Source organism: Bufo bufo, chromosome 3, assembly GCF_905171765.1.
Source record: "Bufo bufo chromosome 3, aBufBuf1.1, whole genome shotgun sequence".
Taxonomy (NCBI): Eukaryota; Metazoa; Chordata; class Amphibia; order Anura; family Bufonidae; genus Bufo; species Bufo bufo.
Genome location: NC_053391.1, coordinates 533,012,810 through 533,037,622, shown reverse-complemented (window position 1 = coordinate 533,037,622; position 24,813 = coordinate 533,012,810).

Here is a 24,813-nt window from a genome sequence, read left to right as displayed (position 1 = left end):
GATTTTAAAATTGGATAGGTTACTGTAGTGGTATAGGTGCCGTTGAATAGCAGGGAGAGAATCCCTAGGGTTGATGGTCATTATCATTACATCATCCGCAAAAGCCGCTATCTTTTGTTCCCTTCCACCCAATTTCAGGCCTTTAATGACTGGGTCTGCTCGTAGAGTAGCCAGTAGAGGTTCCATAGCTAAAATTAATAGGACGGGAGACAGGGGACAACCTTGGCGGGTGCCATTATGCATGTGAAAATGTGGGGATAAGTCTCCATTGACCATGACGAGGGCTGTGGCTTGAGCATACATAACAGAGGTCAGGTAGGCCGAAATTCGATAACACTTGTTTCAGGTAGTCCCAGTTAATTCTGTCAAATGCTTTCTCAGCATCCATGCTGAGAAAGAGCAGGGGAGAGGAGGTGTGATTAGCATGACACGTCACATTGATTACTCTAGACGTATTGTCCCTGCCCTCTCTATTGCAAATAAAACCCACCTGATCTCCATGTACTAAGAAGGGGAGGAAATTTGCAAGTCGATTGGACAACATCTTGGCTAGGAGCTTAAGGTCTATATTAAGAAGGGAAATAGGCCTATACTTTGAACAATGCTTAGGGTCCTTCCCCTCTTTGGGTATCAGAGCTATGTGAGTAGTCGCCATGTCCCTGGAGAGTGGGTTACCCTGTAGGGAGAGATTGCAAACTTTAAGGAGATGAGGGAGGAGTTTTTTCTTAAAGGTTTTGTAGTAAGAGGCCATCAGGCCATCCGGGCTGGGACTTTTGACTCTGGGCATCTGGGAGAGGGCTGTAGAAAGTTCATCTATGGTGAAGGGGTGGCTATAGTATGTTTTTGAGGATCAGTAAGAGATGGGAGGGTGATTGAGTCAAGAAAGGAGGAGACAAGAGAAAAGTGTGACTCAGGAGTGGGGGGTGGAGGAAGGTTGTATAAGCTTTCATAGAAGTCCCTAAATTGTTCGGTTATTTGGATGAGAATATGGGGTCTCCACAAGGAGAGGATAGTTGGTGTATATAATTTTCCGATCTTCTGGCCTTGATTCTACGCATCAGGAACTTAGTTGTTTTGTCGCCATGGGCGAAAAACTTGTGCTGTGAATTGAGGTAGTATTTAGCAGTTCTAGTTTGCAATAGAGCTTTCAATTTCGCTCTCTGGTTAGATAGTTCCTGAAGCTGAGAATCGGACAGGGAGCGTTTATGTGAAGCCTCGAGGTCTTGTATTTTAGAGAGAAGGGCGTCAATGTTCCTCTCTCTGAGTTTTCAGGTGAAAGTCTATACTAATGAACTGGCCCCTATTGAAAGGTTTATGCGCGTCCCATAAAGTTTGGGCCATGGGGGGGGTTATTCAGCTCAAAGTATTCATCAAGCAGGGAGGCAATTTCCTCTATGGTTTTGGGGTCACCTAGAAGGGATTCGTTAAGGCGCCAATTGAAACATCTAGGGTTGTGTGTTGGGGCAAGGATCGAGAGAAATACAGGGACATGATCCGAAATGTGGATAGAACCAATTTTGGCTTCTGGACAGAGCTGGAGGTGTTCTTTGGAGATGAAGATGTAGTCTATGCGGTGGTAAGTATTATGAACATGGGAGAAAAAGATGTAGTCTTGAGAACTTGGATGAAGTACTCGCCAGGGGTCTACTGTCATGGTCTTACCTGCTTGCTGCTCTCCTTCGTTTGACATGTGCTGGCGGCCATCTTGGGTCCTGGGTTTCTTGTAGCCTTCCACCCTGCGGCTCCTCCTTCCCCTGGGAGGAGCTGGATGCCTAGCTCATATATATAGGAGGTCTGTGGCTTCAGTTCCTTGCTTGGTCCTCTTGTGTTCACATGCTTCTAAGACTGCTGCTGCTTCTGGTTCCTGATCCTGGCTTCGTCTGACTACCCTGCTGGTTCCTGATCCTGGCTTCGTCTGACTACCCTGCTGGTTCCTGATCCTGGCTTCGTCTGACTACCCTGCTGGTTCCTGATCCTGGCTTCGTCTGACTACCCTTCTGGTTCCTGACCCCTGGCTTCGCAAAGACTCTGCTCGGTTTCACCATCCGTTTGGACTTTTGCTTTACAGCTTTATTTTCAATAAAGCCTTCTATTTTCACTTATCTCTTGTTGTACGTCTGGTTCATGGTTCCCTGACATTAGGACCAAGCCATGAATTCTGACGGTACAGGGCCATCCTCGCTACCCACGCTGGTTGCCAGACTTGATCAGCAGGATCACCTGTTGGGTCGGTTCGCTGTGGCGTTGCAAACCCTGCTTGAACGCACGGCTCATTTCGCTCCCGTTGCCGATGGGTCGGTTGTCGCTCCTGGGCTCGCTCCTACTGCCGCTCCGGTTGTTGCGCCAGAGTCTACCCCGACACCTGTTGTTGCGCCTGTGGTGTTTCGGGGTATGACCGGTTCTGCCCCTCTTCCACAGCGCTTTGGGGGAGAGCCAACTCAGTGCCGAGGTTTCCTTAACCAGGTGGGCATTTATTTCGAGTTGCTGCCACATGCCTTTCCTACTGAGAGATCAAAGGTGGGCTTCTTGATCTCGCTGCTCTCGGACAAGGCCTTGGCCTGGGCCAGCCCTTTATGGGAGAACAACAATCCGGTGGTTGCCGAGTTTTCCGGTTTTGTTGCTTCTCTTCGGAAGGTATTCGATGTGCCGGCTCGTGCTGCCTCTGCTGCGAAGCTCCTTATGTCCATCAGACAGGGTTCACGATCCGTAGCTGAATACGCCATTGAGTTTCGTACCCTGGCAGCAGAGGTGGGCTGGAATAATGAGGCTCTGGTCGCTGCTTTCTCTCATGGTCTCTCGGATGCCTTGAAGGATGAGGTTGCAGCTAAGGACCTACCAGTTGAGCTCGAGTCTCTTATTTCTTTCCTGATTTTGATTGACACCAGACTCAGGGAGAGACCTTCCTTTAAGGAGAACCTGCGGAGGTCTTCTAACAGATTGGTGCCTACGTTTGCTGTCCCACCCGTGCCTCCCTCTCCTCCCACGCCTCCTGGGGATGACTTGTCTGGGGGTGAACCCATGCAGCTGGGGTTTGCTCGCCTGTCCGAGGGGGAGAGGGCACTCCGGAGACGCGAGGGCCGATGCATGTACTGTGGTCTCGGTGGGCATTTTCGGTTGGCATGTCCGAACCGTCCGGGAAACGCTCGTACCCTGAGATCCTGTCGGGGGCAGATCTTGGGTGGAGTCTCCTCGTCCCCGGTTTCCCGTGTTGACAAACCACTGATCACTGTTGTCCTCTCCTGGGTCGGGGGCTCGGTGACGACCCAGGCGTTGGTGGACTCTGGTGCTGGTGGTTTGTTCATTGATAGTGTGTTCGCTGCCGCCAATTCCATTCCTCTGCAGGCTCGAGGTTCCCCACTGGCTCTTGAGGCGATAGACGGCAGACCCCTTCTGCCGCCACACGTGACTCATGAGACCCTTCCAGTGGGGATAGCCATTGGTGCCGTTCACAGAGAGTCGGTCTGCCTCCAGGTTATTTCGTCTCCACACTACTCGGTGGTCTTGGGGTACCCCTGGCTCCAGAAACATAATCCGACTTTCGATTGGAGATCGGTCGAGATCCTCTCGTGGTCACCGCAGTGTGGGGCTAGTTGCATCCATGGGTCTGTCAAGTTGCTGTGTACTTCCTCGGACTCTCTGTTGCCTCCTGAATACGAGGAGTACCGGGATGTATTCGATAAGGTGCGCGCGGTTGCCCTACCTCCGCACCGCCCATACGATTGTGCCATAGAGTTACAATCTGGTGCCGTTCCTCCTCGTGGCAAAGTCTATCCACTGTCGGTAGCGGAGAATGAGGCCATGGAGGAGTACGTGAGGGAGGCGCTTTCACGCGGACACATTCGCAAATCTTCGTCCCCGGCAGGGGCTGGATTTTTCTTTGTGAAAAAGAAGGGCGGTGAGTTGAGGCCTTGCATCGATTACAGGGGTCTCAATCGCATCACGATCAAGAACGCTTACCCGATACCCTTGATTTCCGAGCTGTTCGATCGCCTTAAAGGGGCCACGGTCTTTACCAAACTCGACCTGAGGGCGGCATATAACCTGGTAAGGATCAAGGCGGGCGATGAGTGGAAGACCGCGTTTAACACCAGGACCGGTCATTACGAATCCTTGGTTATGCCCTTTGGGTTGTGCAATGCGCCCGCAGTCTTTCAGGAATTCATCAACGATGTTTTCCGTGACCTGTTGCAGCAGTGTGTGGTAGTCTATTTGGATGACATCTTGGTATATTCTGAATCCATGGAGGCCCACATTCTGGATGTCAGACGAGTGTTGCAACGGTTACGAGAGAACAAGCTGTTCGGTAAGCTTGAGAAATGCGAATTTCACCGATCCCAGGTAACCTTCTTAGGTTACATCATTTCCGCTGAGGGGTTCTCCATGGATCCTGAGAAGGTTTCGGCTGTCTTACAGTGGCCCCAGCCCAGTGGTCTTCGTTCCCTGCAGCGCTTTTTGGGCTTCGCCAATTATTATCGGAAGTTCATCAGGGACTTTTCCATGCTGGCCAAGCCTCTCACGGATCTGACCAGAAAGGGCAGTAATTCCCAGGTCTGGCCGCTCGAGGCCATCCGAGCTTTTGAGGCCCTAAAGTCCGCCTTTGTGTCGGCTCCGATTCTGTCGCATCCCAACCCTGGGTTGCCCTTTGTCCTCGAGGTGGACGCGTCTGAGACGGGAGTAGGCGCCCTTCTGTCTCAGCGTAGAACACCAGAGGGTCCTCTGCTTCCTTGTGGGTTTTACTCCCGGAAACTTTCTTCCGCGGAGTGCAACTATCAGATTGGTGACAGGGAGTTATTGGCCATCGTGCAGGCCCTTAAAGAATGGAGGCACTTGCTCGAGGGTTCGCTGGTTCCGGTTCTCATCCTGACGGACCACAAGAATCTGACCTACCTTTCTGAGGCCAAGAGATTGACACCACGTCAGGCCAGATGGGCTCTGTTCTTGTCACGTTTTAATTACGTGGTCTCCTACCTACCCGGTTCCAAGAACATCAGGGCGGATGCCTTATCACGGCAGTACTCCGAGCTGTCCAGGGAGGAGTCGATTCCGACTTCGGTCATACCTCCGAATCAGATCCTGGCCGCCATTCGCACCAGCCTGACCTCTCCCCTGGGTGAGCAGATTGTAGCGGCATGCTCCGTTTGTGCCCAGAGTAAGTCCCCTCGGCACCTTCCGTTGGGCCTTCTGCAACCCATAGCCACCGGGGAGCGCCCATGGTCACACCTGGGGATGGATTTCATTGTGGACCTCCCTGCATCCCGAGGCCATACGGTCATTCTCATGATTGTGGATCGGTTTTCCAAAATGTGCCACTGTGTTCCTCTCAAGAAGTTACCCTCTGCACAAGAGTTGGCCACGATTTTTGCCAGGGAGGTCTTCCGGTTGCACGGTTTGCCTAAGGAGATTGTTTCGGATCGGGGGAGTCAGTTTGTGTCCAGGTTCTGGCGCGCCTTTTGCTCCCAGTTGGGGATTCATCTCTCCTTCTCCTCGGCCTACCACCCTCAGTCCAATGGGGCCGCAGAACGATCCAATCAGGCCTTGGAGCAATTCCTTCGTTGCTATGTCTCCGATCACCAAGACAATTGGGTTGACCTCCTGCCTTGGGCTGAGTTTGCCAGGAACACGGCGGTGAACTCTTCCTCTGGGACGTCTCCCTTCATGGCCAATTATGGGTTCCAACCTGCCGTGTTACCGGAGGTATTCTCTCCCCAGGATATTCCGGCTGTGGAGGATCACCTTTCCGTCCTACGTGCTTCTTGGGTACAGATCCAGAAGTCCCTTGAGGTCTCTGCGCAGCGCCAGAGATTCCAGGCTGATCGCAGACGAGCGCCTGCTCCTTCCTACCAGGTCGGAGACCGTGTATGGTTGTCCACCCGCAACCTCAACCTTCGAGTGCCCACTCCCAAGCTGGCGCCTCGCTTTGTTGGTCCCTTCCGAGTGCTTCGCAGGGTAAACCCGGTAGCCTATGCCCTTGCGCTTCCTCCTGGCATGCGGATCTCCAACGTGTTTCATGTCTCCCTGTTGAAGCCACTGGTTTGTAATCGTTTCACTTCCTCGGTTCCTCGGCCTCGTCCGGTCCAAGTGGGCAATCGTGAGGAATATGAGGTGAGCAATATCCTGGACTCACGCCTGGTCCGCGGTCGGTTGCAGTTTTTGGTCCATTGGCGTGGTTATGGTCCAGAGGAGCGTTCCTGGGTTCCCTCCGCAGATGTCCATGCTCCTGCCTTGCTCCGAGCCTTCCACGCACGCTTCCCTCAGAAACCGTTTTGTGCTCCGCGGAGGAGGGGCCCTTGAGGGGGAGGTACTGTCATGGTCTTACCTGCTTGCTGCTCTCCTTCGTTTGACATGTGCTGGCGGCCATCTTGGGTCCTGGGTTTCTTGTAGCCTTCCACCCTGCGGCTCCTCCTTCCCCTGGGAGGAGCTGGATGCCTAGCTCATATATATAGGAGGTCTGTGGCTTCAGTTCCTTGCTTGGTCCTCTTGTGTTCACATGCTTCTAAGACTGCTGCTGCTTCTGGTTCCTGATCCTGGCTTCGTCTGACTACCCTGCTGGTTCCTGATCCTGGCTTCGTCTGACTACCCTGCTGGTTCCTGATCCTGGCTTCGTCTGACTACCCTGCTGGTTCCTGATCCTGGCTTCGTCTGACTACCCTTCTGGTTCCTGACCCCTGGCTTCGCAAAGACTCTGCTCGGTTTCACCATCCGTTTGGACTTTTGCTTTACAGCTTTATTTTCAATAAAGCCTTCTATTTTCACTTATCTCTTGTTGTACGTCTGGTTCATGGTTCCCTGACATCTACTAATTGGAGGTTCCATAGGGTGTCTCTCATAGCTCTTAAAGAGCGTAAAGATTTCGGCGATTTGTGTGAGGATGAGTCGAGTTAGGTATGGAGGGAAATATTTAAATCTCCTCCCATAATCACAATGGCCTCTTTAAAAGATGCTATGACCTGAGAGGTGTAAGTAAGCCAGCGGGTTTGTTAAGTGTTGGGGGCGTAGAGATTTATGAAGGTATACATTTGGGGGCCAATATGACCTTTAATCAGGAGGAACCTTCCTTCTGGGTCTTGGATATGTCTAATATATTTAAAGGGTACTTTCCTCTGGAACCCAATGCTAACCCCCAGATGCTGAGGAGTTACCCCCACAGTGTAACCATAGAGGGTAATGTGAAAATTCAAGGTTGGGGTAGTGATTAAATCTGAAGTGCGTCTCCTGGATGAACAATACATCGGAGCCCGACTTGCGCAGCATTGCAAAAATGTGGCTTCTCTTAGACGGGGAATTAAAGCCCTTTACGTTATAGGTTGCAATGTGGAGATCAGCCATGGTTCCATGTAAAATTAAGAACATATCGCGGCTGTATGTCATCCCTCCAGGATAATACGCAAGATGATTGGAAAGTACTCATCTGATCTGAAGGAGAAGCCAGGGTCCCAGGGATAGCACGCCACCTCTCAAAGTATAGGAATGGGATCAGCTTGTACCTTAAACCTAACAGGGGAGAGGGAAAAACCGTGAGAACAGAAGTCATAACATAGTAGCAACAATGTGTATGTAGAGCAATATTCACATAAGACATGGAGGGGGTATATGGTCATTAGACCTAGTAATATACCATCTAGCACATTTTAGAATGGAAAAAATGATGGGGTAAGCAATATAAGGCAAGAGAATACATGCGCAGAGCTAAAAGAAAATCGGGTAGCGAGACGTGTGCTTTAAGACAAACAAAGGAGTACATGGAAACACGGAGGACATGGAGAAGGTAAAGAAGAGACACCCAAATAATGTAATGAAGAGACAGAGAAATAACATCATGGCTGTTGCAAGCGTCTCTTAGGCGTCAGGTTACTGGGGTCGTTTCTTAGCCTTCTGCGCTTTTGGGGTGCGTTGGTGTTCATATGGCAGTATTGTCGGAAGATCTGGTAGATCTGCAACATCCCGGAAAAGTTCCCAGTTGCCAATCTTCAACGGAGGGATGTCCAGGTGGTCGAATACTGTGTCAAGGTCGGTATAACCCGAGACGTTAAGGCGTCTTCCTGAGTGAAAGAAGGAAAGTCCAAAGGGAAAGGACAATCTGTACTGGATTTTATTTTCTCTAAACCATTCAGTCAGTATCTTTAGGGCTCTGTGTTTTTTAATTGCGGAAGGCTCTAGGTCTTGATATATCGCAATCTGGGATCCCTCAAAAGATAAATCAGAGTGGATCCGGGCTGCATCTAACACTGCGGTTTTGACTTGAAAGTTCAGAAACTTACAGATCACATCCCTTGGAGGCTCCTCTGGTTTGGGTTTAGGGCGCAGGGCCCTATGGGCACGTTCTATGGTGATATCAAGGGCAAAACCGGGGCCCAGTAGGGAGCTGCTGATGGTGTGCACTGCTTGGGGTATGTCTCCCGGGGGAACCGATTCCGGGACTCCCCAAAAGCGCAAGTTGTTGCGGCATCCCCTGTTCTCCTGGTCTTCCAGGGCATTGTGAAGCTCATTGAGGTACGTGCTGCAACGGCGAAGTGAGGGAGTGGTAGCCGTTTGGTGATCCAGCATTGAGGCCTGGTGGGTTTCAAGCAGATCGACTCGGTCTCCAATCTATCAAAAAGAGGCTGGGCACTCACTATACCTGGAGTAAGTGGTACTTTATTCAATAACTATAAAACCGTAAATAAGATAATGGCAGTAATTACATATGTAAAAATAAGTCTTGCCAGACTGGTAATAAAAAATAATAAATAAATATAAATGGGATTAAAAATATATAGGTTCTCCAGTAGAATCCGATCTGTGAGGAACTGATGGAAGGATCCGTCACAAATATGTTCTTACTGCAATATGACTTTCAATCCAATAATCGCATGTGCTTATTTTTCACATAAATTTTCTTGCATTTTCATACTTATAGCAATGTTCGCAAAAATGTTTGCATACAGTTTTGCGTGTTTCCACGATTATTAATGTTCACAAATATGTTCGTATGCACTTCTAAATATGTCCACCATCAATATTTAAATATTTTTAGAACCGTATCATTCTATTGTAATGTTGAATTGTATTTTTCGAATCAAACTAAACAATCAACTTGACGCCCAACACAGTTATTTTGATTATCCTCTATACAGTGTATACTCACAAGCCAGGTCGATTGTGGGCGGAATCCGGTAAATGGACTGCGGCGTCCCCGCGTGGTAGTTAAAACAGGCCCCCCACTCCTGCTTACTCACGTGAGTGTCGAAAATTTCACCAGAAGTAAGTGGTATCGAAAAATGTTGGTTTCTACTGTAATGTCAAGGGCGTCTCGATTGTAGTGTTCTTTATCATCATACACTTTTAGCAAATGTGAATGTATCTCACTGGCGCCAGTTACTTCTTTACGTATTTCCGGTTCTTAGGATGACAGAAACTTTATGGTCTGATTGCGATTTTTCTACCCAGAGTAAACGTTGCTGTAGATGACAGTGGTCTTTATGTTTTACAGGAGGATCCAAAACCAAACGCATTTCGGGGCTCTAAGTGGCCCCTTCCTCAGTAGTTGAACTGTCCTCCATATTCCATATCCTTATATAGGGGATTTGAGACATACAAAATGTGGGATGGATCTAGCCCACATCAAAAAATGGGGTGGATTGGACCTGGATCAAACATTTCTTATTCCTTTCATATTTCTCCCATAATTGGGTTTTTCCTTGTTAAATCTTCCATCAAGCATGTCAAACAGGTTGTTTAGAAAAAATTGCACTAAAAAGCGCAAAATATCTAAAAAACGCTTATGCGGTATTAATGCGTTTTCATTGCATTTTTAATAAAAACATCACAAAAACATATAAATGCTTACTAAAAACATCTAAAACATGATTATCAGTGAATAAAATGGAATAAAATATAATAAAATCTAAAACTTTAAATTCTTCATGTTATTCATAAAATTGGTTGAGTAGTTGTTAGTTTACAAGGGCTTGTACTGTACTAAGAAAGCAGATGTCACTGGTGAGAATCCCATACTATTAAGCAAAGTGTTAAAACAAAGTATTCTAAATAGCTTTCTTGTTTTTTTGGGATTATCTTTTCTCTCCAGTGAGTTGCTTTAAGGTACTTTATTCAAAATGATTCCAAATTGTTTCAAGGAGAAGTGTAGTATAATGAAGGTGGGTGCCATCGGCCAAGGAAGGACCGGCCACATATAAATATAACTCAGTCCCGCATCGGCAGGTGGCAACCACCTCATCTCTACAAGAAACCAAAGAGCTCAAATTCTGCATTTAGACCTATTGGTAGGAGTGTATTAAATTCGAAGATTTTTTTGTGTTTCCGCTCTGGACATCCTACCAATATGATCTCCTCCTCTCCAATCCTTTTGTATTTTCTCTAAAGCGGCAAATTTGAAACTGAAGGATCCAGATCATGTGCAAGTTTAAAATGATTAGAAAGGGAATGATTTTCAAACCCCTTTCTAATATTCGACATATGTTCGGCTATTCGTTTTTTCAGTAACCTCGTAGTTTTTCCAATGTATTGCCGTCTACAAGGGCATTCAATTATGCATATTACATCACTTGAGTCGCATGATAAAAACTAGGAATTACAACAGTTTGTATATGTGCCTCCCACTTGTTAAGGGATCAAAAGTAATGGGACATAATCATAAATCAAACTTTTACTTTTTAATACTTGGTTGAAAATCCTTTGCAGTTAATTACAGCCTGAAGTCTGGAACCCATAGACATCACCAGATGCTAGGCTTCATCCCTGGTGATGCTCTGCCAGACCTCTACTGCAACTGTCTTCAGTTCCTGCTTGTTCTTAGGGCATTTTCCCTTCAGTTTTGTCTTCAGCAAGTGAAATGCATGCTCAATCGGATTCAGGTCAGGTGATTGACTTGGCCATTGCAGAACATTCCACTTCTTTCCCTAAAAAAACTCTTTGGTTGCTTTTGCAGTATGCTTTGGGTCATTGTTCATCTGCACTGTGAGGCGCCGTCCAATGAGTTCTGAAGCATTTGGCTGAATATGAGCAGATAATATTTCCCGAAACACTTCAGAATTCATCCTGCTGCTTTTGTCAGCAGTCACATCATCAATAAATACAAGAGAACCAGTTCCATTAGCAGCCATACATGCCCACGCCATGACACTACCACCACCATGCTTCACTGATGAGGTGGTATGCTTAGGATTATGAGCAGTTCCTTTCCTTCTCCATACTCTTCTCTTCCCATCACTCTGGTACAAGTTGATCTTGGTCTCATCTGTTCATAGGATCTTGTTCCAGAACTGTGAAGGCTTTTTTAGATGTCGTTTAGCAAACTGTAATCTGGCCTTCCTGTTTTTGAGGCTCACTAATAGTTTACATCTTGTGGTGAACCCTCTGCATTCACTCTGGTGAAGTCTTATCTTGATTGTTGACTTTGACACACATACACCTACCTCCTGGAGAGTGTTCTTGATCTGGCCAACTGTTGTCAAGGGTGTTTTCTTCACCAGGGAAATAATTATTCGGTCATCCACCACAGTTGATTTCAGTTTTTTTGGTGTTGCTGAGCTCACCGATGCATTCCTTCTTTTTAAGGAATGTTCCAAACAGTTGTTTTGGCCACGCCTAATGTTTTTGCTATCTCTCTGATGGGTTTGTTTTTTCAGCCTAATGATGCCTTGCTTCACTGATAGTGACAGCTCTTTGAATCTCATCTTGAGAGTTGACAGCAACACATTCCAAATGCAAATAGCACACTTGAAATTAACTCTGGACCTTTTATCTGCTCATTGTAATTGGGATAATGAGGGAATAACACACACCTGGCTATGGAACAGCTGAGAAGCCAATTGTCCCATTACTTTTGGTCTCTTAACAAGTGGGAGGCACATATGCAAACTGTTGTAATTCCTACACCGTTCACCTGATTTGGATGTAAATACCATTTATATTAAAGTGGACAGTCTGCAGCTAACCTGTTACGGACACAGGGCGTGCAGGTATGCCCTGATGTCCTGGTACTTAAGGACACAGTGCGTACCTGTACGCCCTGTGTATTTCCGATCACCACCGCGCGGTGGGCGGTGATCGGAACAAGGTGCCTGCTCAAATCATTGAGCAGGCACCTTGGTACAATGCCCAGGGAGGTCCTGTTACCCCCCGTGTCAGCGATCACAGCAAACCGCAGATCAATTCAGACCAGCGTTTCTGGGTTATTCGGGTGTTTGGTGACCAGATAACCCGGAATAGGATGGTGATCGGTGGTGTGACTTTATTGCAGTTTAGCACCCGGATCGGGTGTCTGGGGTCCACAGCACTCAGCTGTGTGACCCTAGACCCCCCAGGGGTGCTGCAGCTTGCCCCCCCCCCCACAAATTTTTTGGGGCGCAAGTGCTTTTTTTTTTTTTTGCATGCGCTGACTTTGGCCGTCACTCTTAACGTCCGGTGACTGTTAGCGCATCGCCCACCCCAGCGCTGATCAGCTTCGTACCGCTGATCAGCGCGTTTGAATCTCTTTTTTTTTACACTTTTGGGATTTTCAATTTTTTTTCGTTAGTTTTTTTATTTATTTTTTCTGTTAGGTGTAGGGCAAAGTCTGTGAACACCCGTCCCCCACACACACGCACACTGAATAAAGGTTTCCACGCACACACACACACATACACATGCACACTCCCCTATGGCCCGCCAGAAGTTCTCGGCCGAGGAGGCATATGCCCTGCTTGCCTCTGACTCCGAGAGCCCTAGTGAGGACGAGGATGACTCCACTTTCCTCTTGTCATCCGCATCCTCCTCATCTAGCGATAATGAGCCCCCAAGGCGGCGGAGTAAGGGGACCGCCATACTAGGGACCCTGTGGACCACATTTGTACGAGCAGCTCTGGGGCTCTCCTAGTTTTCCGGCCCACCAGATAAGTCCACCTGAGCCCCCTGCCGGTGAACTTGTCTGGTGTACCCCAGAGCATTTTGAGCCTGTGATTCCTGATTTTGTTGGCCAAGCAGGAATCCAGATTCCCACAGTGAGCTTAACTGAATATGACTATTTTAGTGTTTTTTTCAGTGACCACTTTGTGAATCTGATGGTGGAGCAAACTAACCTGTACGCCCATCAGTTCATTGCTCAACACCCGGACTCCTTTTTGGCTAGGGCCAGTGGCTGGACTCCGGTCAGTGCAGCCGAGATGAGGATGTTTTGGGGCCTCGTGCTGCACATGGGCCTATTCAAAAAACCCAGTGTCAGGCATTACTGGACTGGGGACTTCCTCTACCAGACCCCACTTTACAGTAAGGCCAAGACACGTACCCGGTTTGAGGCCATCCAGAAATGCCTGCATTATGCAGATAATGCAGCATGTCCCCCCCAAGGTGATCATGCCTATGACCGCCTGTACAAAATCAGGCCGGTCATCAATCACTTTGGGGCCAAATTTTTGGAGGCCTATGTACCTGGAAGGGAGGTTGCGGTTGATGAGTCTCTCATTGCTTTCAAGGGGAGACTCCTTTTCCGCCAGTATATTCCCTCTAAGAGGGCGAGGTATGGCGTGAAGCCGTACAAACTTTGTGAGAGTACCTCAGGGTACACTTACAAGTTTCGTGTGTACGAGGGGCGAGATTCCCGCATTCAACCCCCAAAATGTCCCCCCACTCTGGGTGTTAGTCCAAAACTTGTGTGGGACCTTATGCACCCACTGCTAGATAAAGGTTACCACCTGTACGTGGATAACTTTTATTCTCGTATCCCCTTGTTCCAGTCCCTCGCCGCCAGATCCACGTCTGCTTGTAAGACCGTGCGAAAAAATCAATGCGGCCTCCCCATCCACCCCCTCCAGGTACCTATCCCCAGGGGTAAGACCCGTGCCCTTACCAGTGGAAACCTGTTGCTGGTCAGATATAAGGACAAGAGGGATACACACAGCTTGTTTATGCTACTGTATCTATACACAGCTTGTTTCTGCTACTGTATCTATAAACATAGCTTGGTTCTGTTACTGTATCTATACACACAGCTCCGTTCTGTTACTGTATCTATACATACACCTTGGTTCTGTTACTGTATCTATGCACACACCTTGGTTCTGTTACTGTATCTATGCATGCAAAGTCACTTCCACTGGTGGGCCCCTTGCACCCCAGTCTGACACTGGTGATTTTCAAACTTTAGCTGTGTATGCTGCAGCTGCAAACCAGAGAAACACAAAAGTAGTGTGAAGTGAAAAGTGGTTATAGCTTACAGCTTGGTGTACTTAGGCTAGGTCTACATGACGACATTTGTCGTGCGACATTTTGTTGCACCAATGTCACGCGACAATTTTTATAATGGCAGTCTATGGTGTTGCACTGCAACATGCGACATGCTGACACTGCGACGTGACAGTCGCAGAAAAATCCATCTCAAATGGATTTTCTGCGACTGTTGCTTCGCAGTATGTCGCATGTTGCAGTGCGACACCATAGACTGCCATTATAAAAATTGTCACGCGACATTGGTGCAACAAAATGTCGCGCGACAAATGTCGTCGTGTAGACCAAGCCTTAGACACAGTCATAAAATGTAACTTAAAAAAAGAAAAAAAAGAATCAAATTTGAATAAAAGTTGCATCTCTTCTCCACACTGAGCTCAGAGTAGAAAAGTTCAGTATTTTTAGCCAGTGTGACAGTTAGTTAAGTGATGTATGATGTGACACATTTGTCAAACAAGATACGCACAGTCATAAATTTCTTGCAACAAATTAACTTATCTATTGGCAAAAATGACAGCACTTTTGATACATGTGGATCATTAAGTTACTTGCAACAGTGTGCATTCACTCCAAAGATTGAAAAATCTCACTACAAAAAGGGTGTGTTGACCTACTCTTAGAAAGCTGTATCATTTAAAAGAGGAGCTAAAAATCCAGGAAAGGAAACAAACACCTGTGACACAATGCTGAAAGACGAAGAAGGCACTTTATTAGACTAAAAGCACATATAGCTAAAGGGTGGTGGACCCAATTAGCGCTCCAATGTATAAGATGTGTAGTAAAATAGAATAAAATAAAATGTACCACCTATAGGTGGATAATAAACAATATACAGGATATACAATATACTCAGTAAAATATCTGAACCTCCTGTGAATAAATAGGGTAGGTTAAAACATCAATCCATAGAATAAAATAAATAATAAAAATAATAATAATAATAAATATAGCAGCATGTATCATATATAGCAGCGTTAGTATATTGGCAAAAGTCTTGTGTAGCAGCGTAGATATAGTGTATCTAATGATTATACACTTGTTGCAACAGCGTGAATCGAATGTGGCCAAATATATCAAAGCGGCTGACAACCGCAGATGATCGTAAGTTATTTCATTGCTTTATGTTCATTCCGATAAATCAAAGTCCTGCACAAAATTCTGCAAATAGTCTTCGTTGTGTGTATTAATACAGCCTGTACAATAGGTCAATGCCCAAAAACATGTGCATCTAAGATGACAATACCTGGACTGTATGCAGCGGCGTCCCGCTGTCACTGACCTAGCGGCGTCCCGCTAGAGGTAGGTAATAGGATTGGAGATCACTCTAGTGTCAGAACAGTCTTACCAGTTTTTGAAGACCTCTGCCGTCCTGTAGACTTCAATAGGATACTTTCCTTCTGTCTTTCAGGGTATTGGTTTGCCGCATCGGTGGATTTGTTTCACGTGGGCCCGGCGGTTTAGATCCAGGCTCCAACTCGCTATCACCTCTCCCGCGGAATTTCAAAGTACGTTTTTCGGCAATGGTCCTTCACTGGTTCTATGTGGTGCACTCACATTCAAGTGGGGGGTCTGACCAGACGCATTTCGGGGTTGAGATATCCCCTTTCTCAGTGGTACAAGTGTTTACCAGTGTTTGGTGTTTGTCTTCAAACAGCATAAGAGACTGCTGCATAACTTGAGGCTCAGACAGTTTCCCTGATATGCATGGGGGTGATGTGACAGACTGATGGGCTTGGTTTTCAGGCGCCATCTGTGCGCTTTCTGCAGAAGACTGGGTGGGAGATAATGTGAATGTGCTGGATCCACTGTCGGCCACCCAATTGACTAATGCCTGTACCTGCTCAGGCCTTACCATCCTTAGAACGGCATTGGGCCCCACCAAATATCGCTGTAAATTCTGGTGGCTACTGGGACCTGAGGTAGTTGGTTCACTAGGACGTGTGGCTGTGGCAGAACGGCCACGTCCTCTCCCAGCACCAGAGGGTCCACTAACACCACCACGACCATGTCCACATCCGCGTCCGCGTCCCTTACTAGATGTTTTCCTCATTGTTACCGTTCACCACAATAAGAAAAAAAAATATTATTTGGCCCAATGTATTGAATTCAAATTCAGGCCTTTTTTTACAGGCACCTAACACTATCTGGCTATCTATTTAGGTACCGTATTACACTTATACAGGCACAGCAGTAACGACAGATTTCAGCAGAAACCACTAATTTAGGGAATTGCTAAGTTGGGAATTGTATTTCAACCCAGAACAAAAACTGTGCTTTGGCAGACACTAAATAGATTGACCAGCCACAGCAGTAACAACAGATTTAGCTGAATATAAATTCTAGGCCTAGTATTTAGGCACTGGATGACAGGTATCCCTTTTACTGACAGAATTAGACTTGGAAATGCACGGTAGCGTCTGAAGTTATTGAGGATGACCCTATCCGCACCTTCAATCTAATATACCCTTTTATGGATAGATTTAACCTTGGCCTGATAGAGCAGAAACCACTAATTTAGGGAATTGCTAAGTTGGGAATTGTATTCAACCCAGAACAAAAACTGTGCTTCGGCAGACAGCAGACAGTATTACAATTGGCTAGCCACAGCTGAAACACCAGATTTAGGGTACTGCTATTTTGGCAATTGTATTTTACCCCTCAATAAAATAGCAAGCACAGTCAAGCCCCTGATGTAGGACATAGCAAAAAAAAAACAACACACTATTGATGGTTAAAAATGGACTTGGTGGCAGCTTGTGCTGGCGCACCACAAAACACAAAATGGCCGCCGATCACCCCAGAAAAAAGTGACCGAAAAACGCTCTGGGCAGCCCTAAAACAGTGAGCAATTGAATAGCAGAGGTTGTATGATACACAGCTGTATATCGGTCACTTCAGTAAATAAATCCCTGCCTAATCTCGCCCTAACAGCAGCAGCTGCATCCTCTCCCTACACTGATCAGAGCAGAGTGACGTGCGGCGCTACGTGACTCCAGCTTAAATAGAGGCTGGGTCACATGCTGCACTGGCCAATCACAGCCATGCCAATAGTAGGCATGGCTGTGATGGCCTCTTGGGGCAAGTAGTATGACGCTTGTTGATTGGCTGCTTTGCAGCCTTTCAAAAAGCGCCAAGAAAGCGCCGAACACCGAACCCGAACCCAGAGTTTTACGAAAATGATCGGGTTCGGGTCCGTGTCACGGACACCCCAAAATTCAGTACGAACCAGAACTATACAGTTCGGGTTCGCTCATCCCTATCCACGATCCAATTGGATATCTTCCCTAACAACTTTCAATGTTCTTTTATGCGCCTACCATGGTGATCACAGGAAACTGGGAATCAGGGTTCCATGCCGGAGAGGGAGCCTGTGAAATGGATACCACATCCAATGGAGGTCAATGGCTGAAATGTGATTGAGCGGAAATGTGGGACAAGTTATTAAAGCGGAAGCATCCAAGTAAAGGAGGGGGCGCGCGGCAATTACCCACTCCTAACTCGGGGAGGTAGTGATGATAAATAACAATACAGGACTCTTAAGATGCCCTGTTATTGGAATGATTAATAAAAAATTACAGGGAATGTCACTGCGGTATTTTGGATGAGGAAACACAGCTTTGTTGACTCTAGATAACTTCTGCCTGATCGCATGTCCCCGTGATGTCCACAATCCAATTGGATATCTTCCCTATCAACTTTCAATGTTATTTTATGCGCCTACCATGGTGATCACGGGTAACGGGGAATCAGGGTTCCATGCCGGAGAGGGACCCTGAGAAAGGGATATCACATCCAAGGGAGGTAAATGGCTGAAATCTGATTGGGTGGAGATGGTGGGACAAGTTATTAAAGCAGAAAAATCTAAGGAATTCCCGACTCGGCTTTCCCGACTGTGGAAAAGCCACTGCCATGAGATTCTATAAACTGTCCGTGTCCACAAGACGGAATGACAGCATTTCAAGGGCCAGGAATTTGGAAATGCTGGCATTCAGGGCCAGGGATCGCGGGTGGGTAGGGGTGCTTCCGCTTTTGCTCCAGTGTTTGGGAGATAGACAGCTGAATGCTTCCATGGGACATTGTGGAGATGCTTGGTGACCGAGGTGGTGGCATTGATGCCACATCCTCTGTTTGTGGTGTGGCAGGTGCCACTGTCACTCCAGAGGGGGATGAAGAGGCCTAGACTGCAGCAGAAGAGGAAGCAGGAGGAGCCAGAGACCTTTCTTGGTTTTTGAGGTGTCTACTCCACTGCAGCTTGTGTTTTGCACTTAGATGCCTGGTCATGCAGGTCTGTTCTCAGGTTTAGAACATTTATGCCTCTCTTCAGGCTCTGATTGCACAGCGTGCAAACTACTCGTGTCTTGTCGTCAGCACATTGTCTGAAGAACTTCCACACCAGGGAACTCTTTGGAGCTGGCTTTGGTTTGCTCGGTCCCTTGGTGCGGTGGGCAGTAGCAGGCGTACTGTCTAGGGGACGGCCACTCCACTTTTGCACCTTGCTACCTCTTTTGTTGTGCTGGTGGCTCTGTGCGACCACCGCCTCTTCCTCCGAACTGCACAGGTCACTTGCGTGACCTTGATTTCATGTGGGGTCGAGGACCTTATCGTCCTCCACATCATCTTCCACCCAGTCTTCACCCCTGCCCTCCTCGGTCTTCAGACTGCAGAAAGCAGCAGCGGTTGGCACCTGTGTTTCGTCATCACCCGAGACGTGCTGCGGTGGTCCTTCCATGTACTCTTCCTGAAACATAAGTGGTTGGGCATCGGTGCACTCAATCTCTTCCACTTCTGAGGTAGGGCTATGTGGATGGTCCTGGAAAACCCTGCCAGCAGAGTCATCAAAAAGCAGAAGAGACTGCTGCATGACTTGTGGCTCAGAATGCTTGGCTGATTTGCAAGGGGGTGAGGTGAAAGACTGGTGGCCATGGGCTGCAGGTGCCAACTCTGATCTTTTAGCAGGAGACTGGGTGGGAGACAATGTGAAGGAACTGGAGGCACTGTCAGCCACCCAATCTACTATCAACTGTACTTGTTCTGGCCTCACCATTTGCAGAGCCGCATTCGGCCCTAACAAATAACGCTGAAGGTTCTGTCGCCTACTCGCACCTGAGGAAGGTGTTTCACTTGGGCGTGTAGCTGGCACAGATCGACCACGTTCTGTCCCTGCAACAGGAGCTCCAACACCAGCAGCACCACGACCAGCGCCACGTCCCTTGCTTGACGCTCTCTTCATTTTTTGTGGTCACCCATTGAAGTAACAGACGTTTTTACTAAATTAAGTTTCTTGTGAACAATGCAGAGCAGAGGTTTTTTGACGGCCAAAATGGGTTAATGTCACACAACAATGGAACAGACAAATTTTTGAAATTTAGGTCCCTGTCACCTAGGCAGAGTAGGGGTTTTTGGATGGGAAAAATGGGTTAATGTCACCAAACAATGGAACAGAGTTTTTTAAACTTATTGCCCGGTCTGCTATGCAGTGTAAAGGTACTTTATTGCCAAAAAACCTTTTTTTTCTCGCACACAATGAAGCAGATGGATTTAACTGTATTTCTTTAACTACCAGAGATGCAGCACAGGGCAAAAAAGTACTTTATTGCTCCTAAAAAAAATGTTTTTTTTTCACCCTAAATGAAACAGATGGATTTAACTGAGATCATATTTCACTCTCACAAATGAAGCACAGTTTGTTTGTTTTTACATAACAAAATTGTGGAAATGTCACCCCTACAATGGAACAGATGGATTTGCTGAATTTATGTGCCTGCCTGTCACATGTGCAGGTCTTAGAGGTACTTTACACTCAAAAATGGGAATTTGAAGCCCAAAAATGTAACAGCGGTATTTATTGGTTTTATTTGACTGACAGGAACGCAGCGTAGGCCGCAAATGTACTTTATAGCAAAATAAAATTTGAATTTTTCAGCAAAAAATTTAACTGCAGTATCTGGTGGTTTTATTGGACTGTCAGAAATGCAGCACAGGGTGAAAAGGTACTTTATTGCTCTAAAAAAAAGTTTTGTTCTTTTTTAACCATGAATTAAACAGATGGATTTAACTGAGATTATATTTCAATCTCACAAATTAAGTACAGGGATTTTTAACTTAAAAAATTGTGGTTATGTCACGCCCTACAATGGAACAGATGTATTTGCTGAATTTATGTGCCTACCTGTCACATATGCAGTGCAGGCCTCAGAGGTACGGATGTAGCAGGGTTAACATACATGCTTTATGAGACATGTTATCTAAACTAAATTCAACTAAATGTGTTAAGCAAATCCTTTTCTATGGCTTTTGTTTCAAGATAACGCAATGAGTTAAGCAATTTGAGTTAAGAGTGTGAGTGTTACCCCTGCTACATCTGTACTTTACAACAAAAAATTTAAATGTCACCCCACAATGGAACAGATGGATTTAACTGATTATATTTCACTCTCAGAAATGCAACACAGGGGCACTTTACAGAAAAAAATGGGGATATATCACCCCCTGGGTCCCTGAACTCACAGACGGTATTATTTTCGCTTTCAATGGCACATATGCAGTGCAGGTGCACTTTAAAAATAAGTATATGTCGGCCACTAAACTACAAGAACAGGATTAAATGATTGTCCCTGGCAGATATGCAGTGCTGGTGCACTGCTGTTGCACAAAATCGCCGCTGATGCCCACCTAACTAACAGACGGATTAAAACTTTTTTTTCAGTCTCACTGGGCTCAGGGCAGGGTACAAAAATGTTGCATTGCACCCCCAAAACAAAAAACGCTGTAGATCGCTTTCTTCACACCAAGTGCAAATATCAGAGTCTTTCCTAATCTATCCCTCACAGCAGCAGCATCCTATCCCTATAACTAGTAAGATCAGAGTGACGTGCGGCGCTACGTGACTCCAGCTTATATAGAGGCTGGGTCACATGCTGCACTTGGCCAATCACAGCTATGCCATTAGTAGGCATGGCTGTGATGGCTTCTAAAGGCACATTAGTTAAACGATTGTTGATTGGCTGCCCTGCAGCCTTTCAAGCGCCATTAAATTGTCGAACACCCAACCCGAACCCAAACTTTAACGAAAATGTTCGGGTTCGGGTCCGAGTACAAAAAACCCTAACGTTCGATACGAACCTGAACTTTACAGTTCGAGTTCGCTCAACCCTAGTGCATATTTGTAAATGTGTATGTAAGACCTGTTGGATCTTTTGCGCTATTGCGGGTGTTCTGTCCCCAGATTCAGATCCAGTTGTTTTTGTGTGTTTATCAGTTGACATTGCATTTAACTGTGTTGTAATTCATTTGCATTACATTGTATGGTAACAGCACCATCTATTGATGAGTTTATGTATTTCATCCAGCCTGTTTTTTCCCTATGCATTATGTGAGTCCCAGGGCATTGTGGATAGTTCCTGGTTCTTTCTAGTCTTGTGCTGGTACAGCAAGCAGCCACCATCTTATGTCTCAGGAGCCACACACTCTCACTGGTTTTCCTGCACTATTCTTCTGTTATTCAGCCTGTTTTTAAGCATAGTCGGTAAGGACACTATCTTGTGACATTTACCATAGTTTATGTATGTTACTTGTATCTGATAGCTCATTACTATTGTATTACCTCATGTACTGTGTGTATAGCAGATTCTTCTGTGTCTTATGCCATGTATCATCAATATTTATGTTCTAAAATATTACTGTTTTATTTTGTATGTGTAAAAATCAGAGGTTTGAGCAGCTCTCACCTGCCAGGGATTCCACTGGTATAGCACGGACCGGCTCCTTCACCCGAAATAGGAGAAATATAAGTATGAAGAAAATAAATTGGTTGGTCCAGCTTGTATTCGTGGTAATCCAAAGGCTTTATTCAATATTCAGTATAAAATCCAGGTACAGGAGTGCAGGTCTACATGTTTCGGGCACAATACAATCTTAGCCCTTACTCATGACAATTTCCAATACACTGAAAGAGGTTTTTATAGAGAGGAGGGAGGGACTGACTTCCTCACCTGAGGTAATCAGGTTGAGGTTCAGCCACTCCCATCCACAAATCAACACTTGATTAAAAACATACCATAAATTTATGTGGTTCATAAAAACATATATTCAGAGAAATAACAATGACATATTCAGAGAAATAGTAATAAAGGAGCGGGATAAGGAAAATAAGAAAGGGAGGAATAATGTATGATCGATAAATTGAGGATCAATATTGTAGGATGAGGTCAAGTTTTTTGTTGAGACCATGGGGTTGGCGACTTTCTAACTGGAAAATCCAGTAAGATTCTCTATTTAAAAGTTTGCGTTTTCTGTCGCCACCTCTTAAAGGTTTTTTGACTTTTTCAATGCCTTGTGCTGACAAATATGAGACATCCCCACCATGCACTGTGGCAAAGTGGAGACTTGCCGCAGATACATTGCGATTTGCATGGTGCGGTATGTCTGATATATGTTTTCTAATGCGCGTTTTTATGGCATTTGTTGTGCATCCTATATATTGTAGCTTGCATTTGGTGCATGTTATGCAGTAAATGGCAAAGGTGGTATTACAATTGAGAAAAGAATGTATCTTGAAAACCTGACCGTTAACAGTGGATTCAAAATTCTGGCTAATTTTCATGTATTTGCAACAAATACAGATGGAATGACCACATTTGTAGTTCCCTTTTGTAGATAACCATGTACTTTGAGTAGAGCGGAGTTTATCATTTTTAAAGAGGGAGGGGCTTACTGAGCTGGCAATGGTAGGTGCTTTTTTGGCTGCACATTTTACGCCTTTTTGTGCCATTGCTGCCCATGCTTTGTCGCATGCCAGAACTGGAAAGTGTTTTTTTACAATATTACAGATTTGAGTGTATTCTTTACTGTATTGTGTTACAAAGATATTTTTTCTTTCCTGATTCAATGTCTCTCTAGTGTTGTGATTGTGTTTTTTTGCATTTGTACTGAGTAGTGAATTCCTATCAATGTTTGATACTTCTCTGTTGCATTTATCCAGCATTTTTTGTGAATAAGCCCTATGTGTCAGTCTTTTCGTAATGTTTTCTGCCTCTGTTTTGTAAGCTGACTCGTCACTGCAGTTTCTCTTGGCTCTAATTAGTTCTCCCTTGGGTATATTTCTGATGGTGTGTATGGGGTGGCATGATTTTGCATGCAATAATGTGTTACCCGCTGTTTGCTTTCTGTGTGTGCTGGTATATATGGAGGCTGTGGCGGAGTCCCCCCTGAGTCTGAGATCTAAAAATTCAATGTTGTTAGTACTGTGTTGGACGGTAAATTGGATACCATTTACACACGAATTCAGATAATCCGTGAATGGCGGTATGGCCGCCACATCACCCGACCAGATAAAGATCAGGTCGTCGATGTAACGGCCATACCACCTCACATGATCCGAGAAAGGGTTGGTGTCGATGAGGAGAAAGCTCCTCTCCCACCATGCCATAAAGATATTAGCTATGGAGGGGGAGAACTTGGCCCCCATCGACACCCCCGATGTCTGCAGGAAAAACTTTCCATCAAACATAAAATAATTTCGTCTCAGGAGGAAGTCCACCACAGCCACCACATACTCTAATAGCACCACAGAGAAATTCCCAAAGTTTTCCAAAAACCAAATCAGGGAGGTATGAATCATATTGTGGGGGATACTGGGATAAAGTGCAATTACATCCGCAGTGACCCAGGAACATTTCTGGGACCATTCAAGCTTCTGCATTGCTTGTAAAACTGATTTGGTGTCCCTTAAAAAACCAGGAATGTTGGGGATCAAAGGCTGCAGTAACGAGTCAACCCACTGGCAGAGGCGTTCAGAATAAGACCCTATACCCGAGACAATTGGTCTCAGGGGGGGTGGAAAGATTAATTTGTGAACTTTTGGTAGGGCATGTAGGATGGGGGTGACAGGAAAGGCAACAAAAATATAGTCCTGTTCTTTTTGACTGAGAATGCCTAGGCTGAAACCATGCAACAACAGAGTTTTCAGTTCTGATTGAAAAGAGGGGAGCGGGTCACTTGATAGACTCATATACGTCTTGTCATCTTGTAACATCCGATTAATTTGGCATCTATAGAGTTCACTATCAAGAATGACCACAGCTCCCCCCTTGTCAGCCTGTTTCACAACAATATCATCTCTATTTTGGAGATTGCGCAATGCTAATGATTCTTTCCTAGACAAATTGTCAGTGTAGAGGTCATTATGCTGTGAAGCTACAAGGATGCTCAATGAGACAAGATCCCTTTCAACCAGTTCCTGAAATCTATCCAGTGCATGAGATCTAGATTGCACCGGATAGAAATCACGGTTGGAGGGGTTAAAGTCTGATGAACAGTGCATAGTATCAAGAGGGAGACAAGTGTTTTCCAATTCAATTAAATCATAGATGTGTAACATTTCATTGAAAGACATACTGGTAACATTGGATATCTGGTCTGGTATAGACAAAGCAATAGTTTCATCAAGGTCTGGTTTAACATTGGAGGCGAGCACACTGACCGCAGCATCGCATGGACTACACAGCTGTGAGTCAATTGATTGAAAATGCTGCTGCAGGGTTAAGCTGCGGGCCAGTCTGTTCACGTCCAATATGGTTCTATATAGATCAAAATGACAGGATGGCGAAAAGG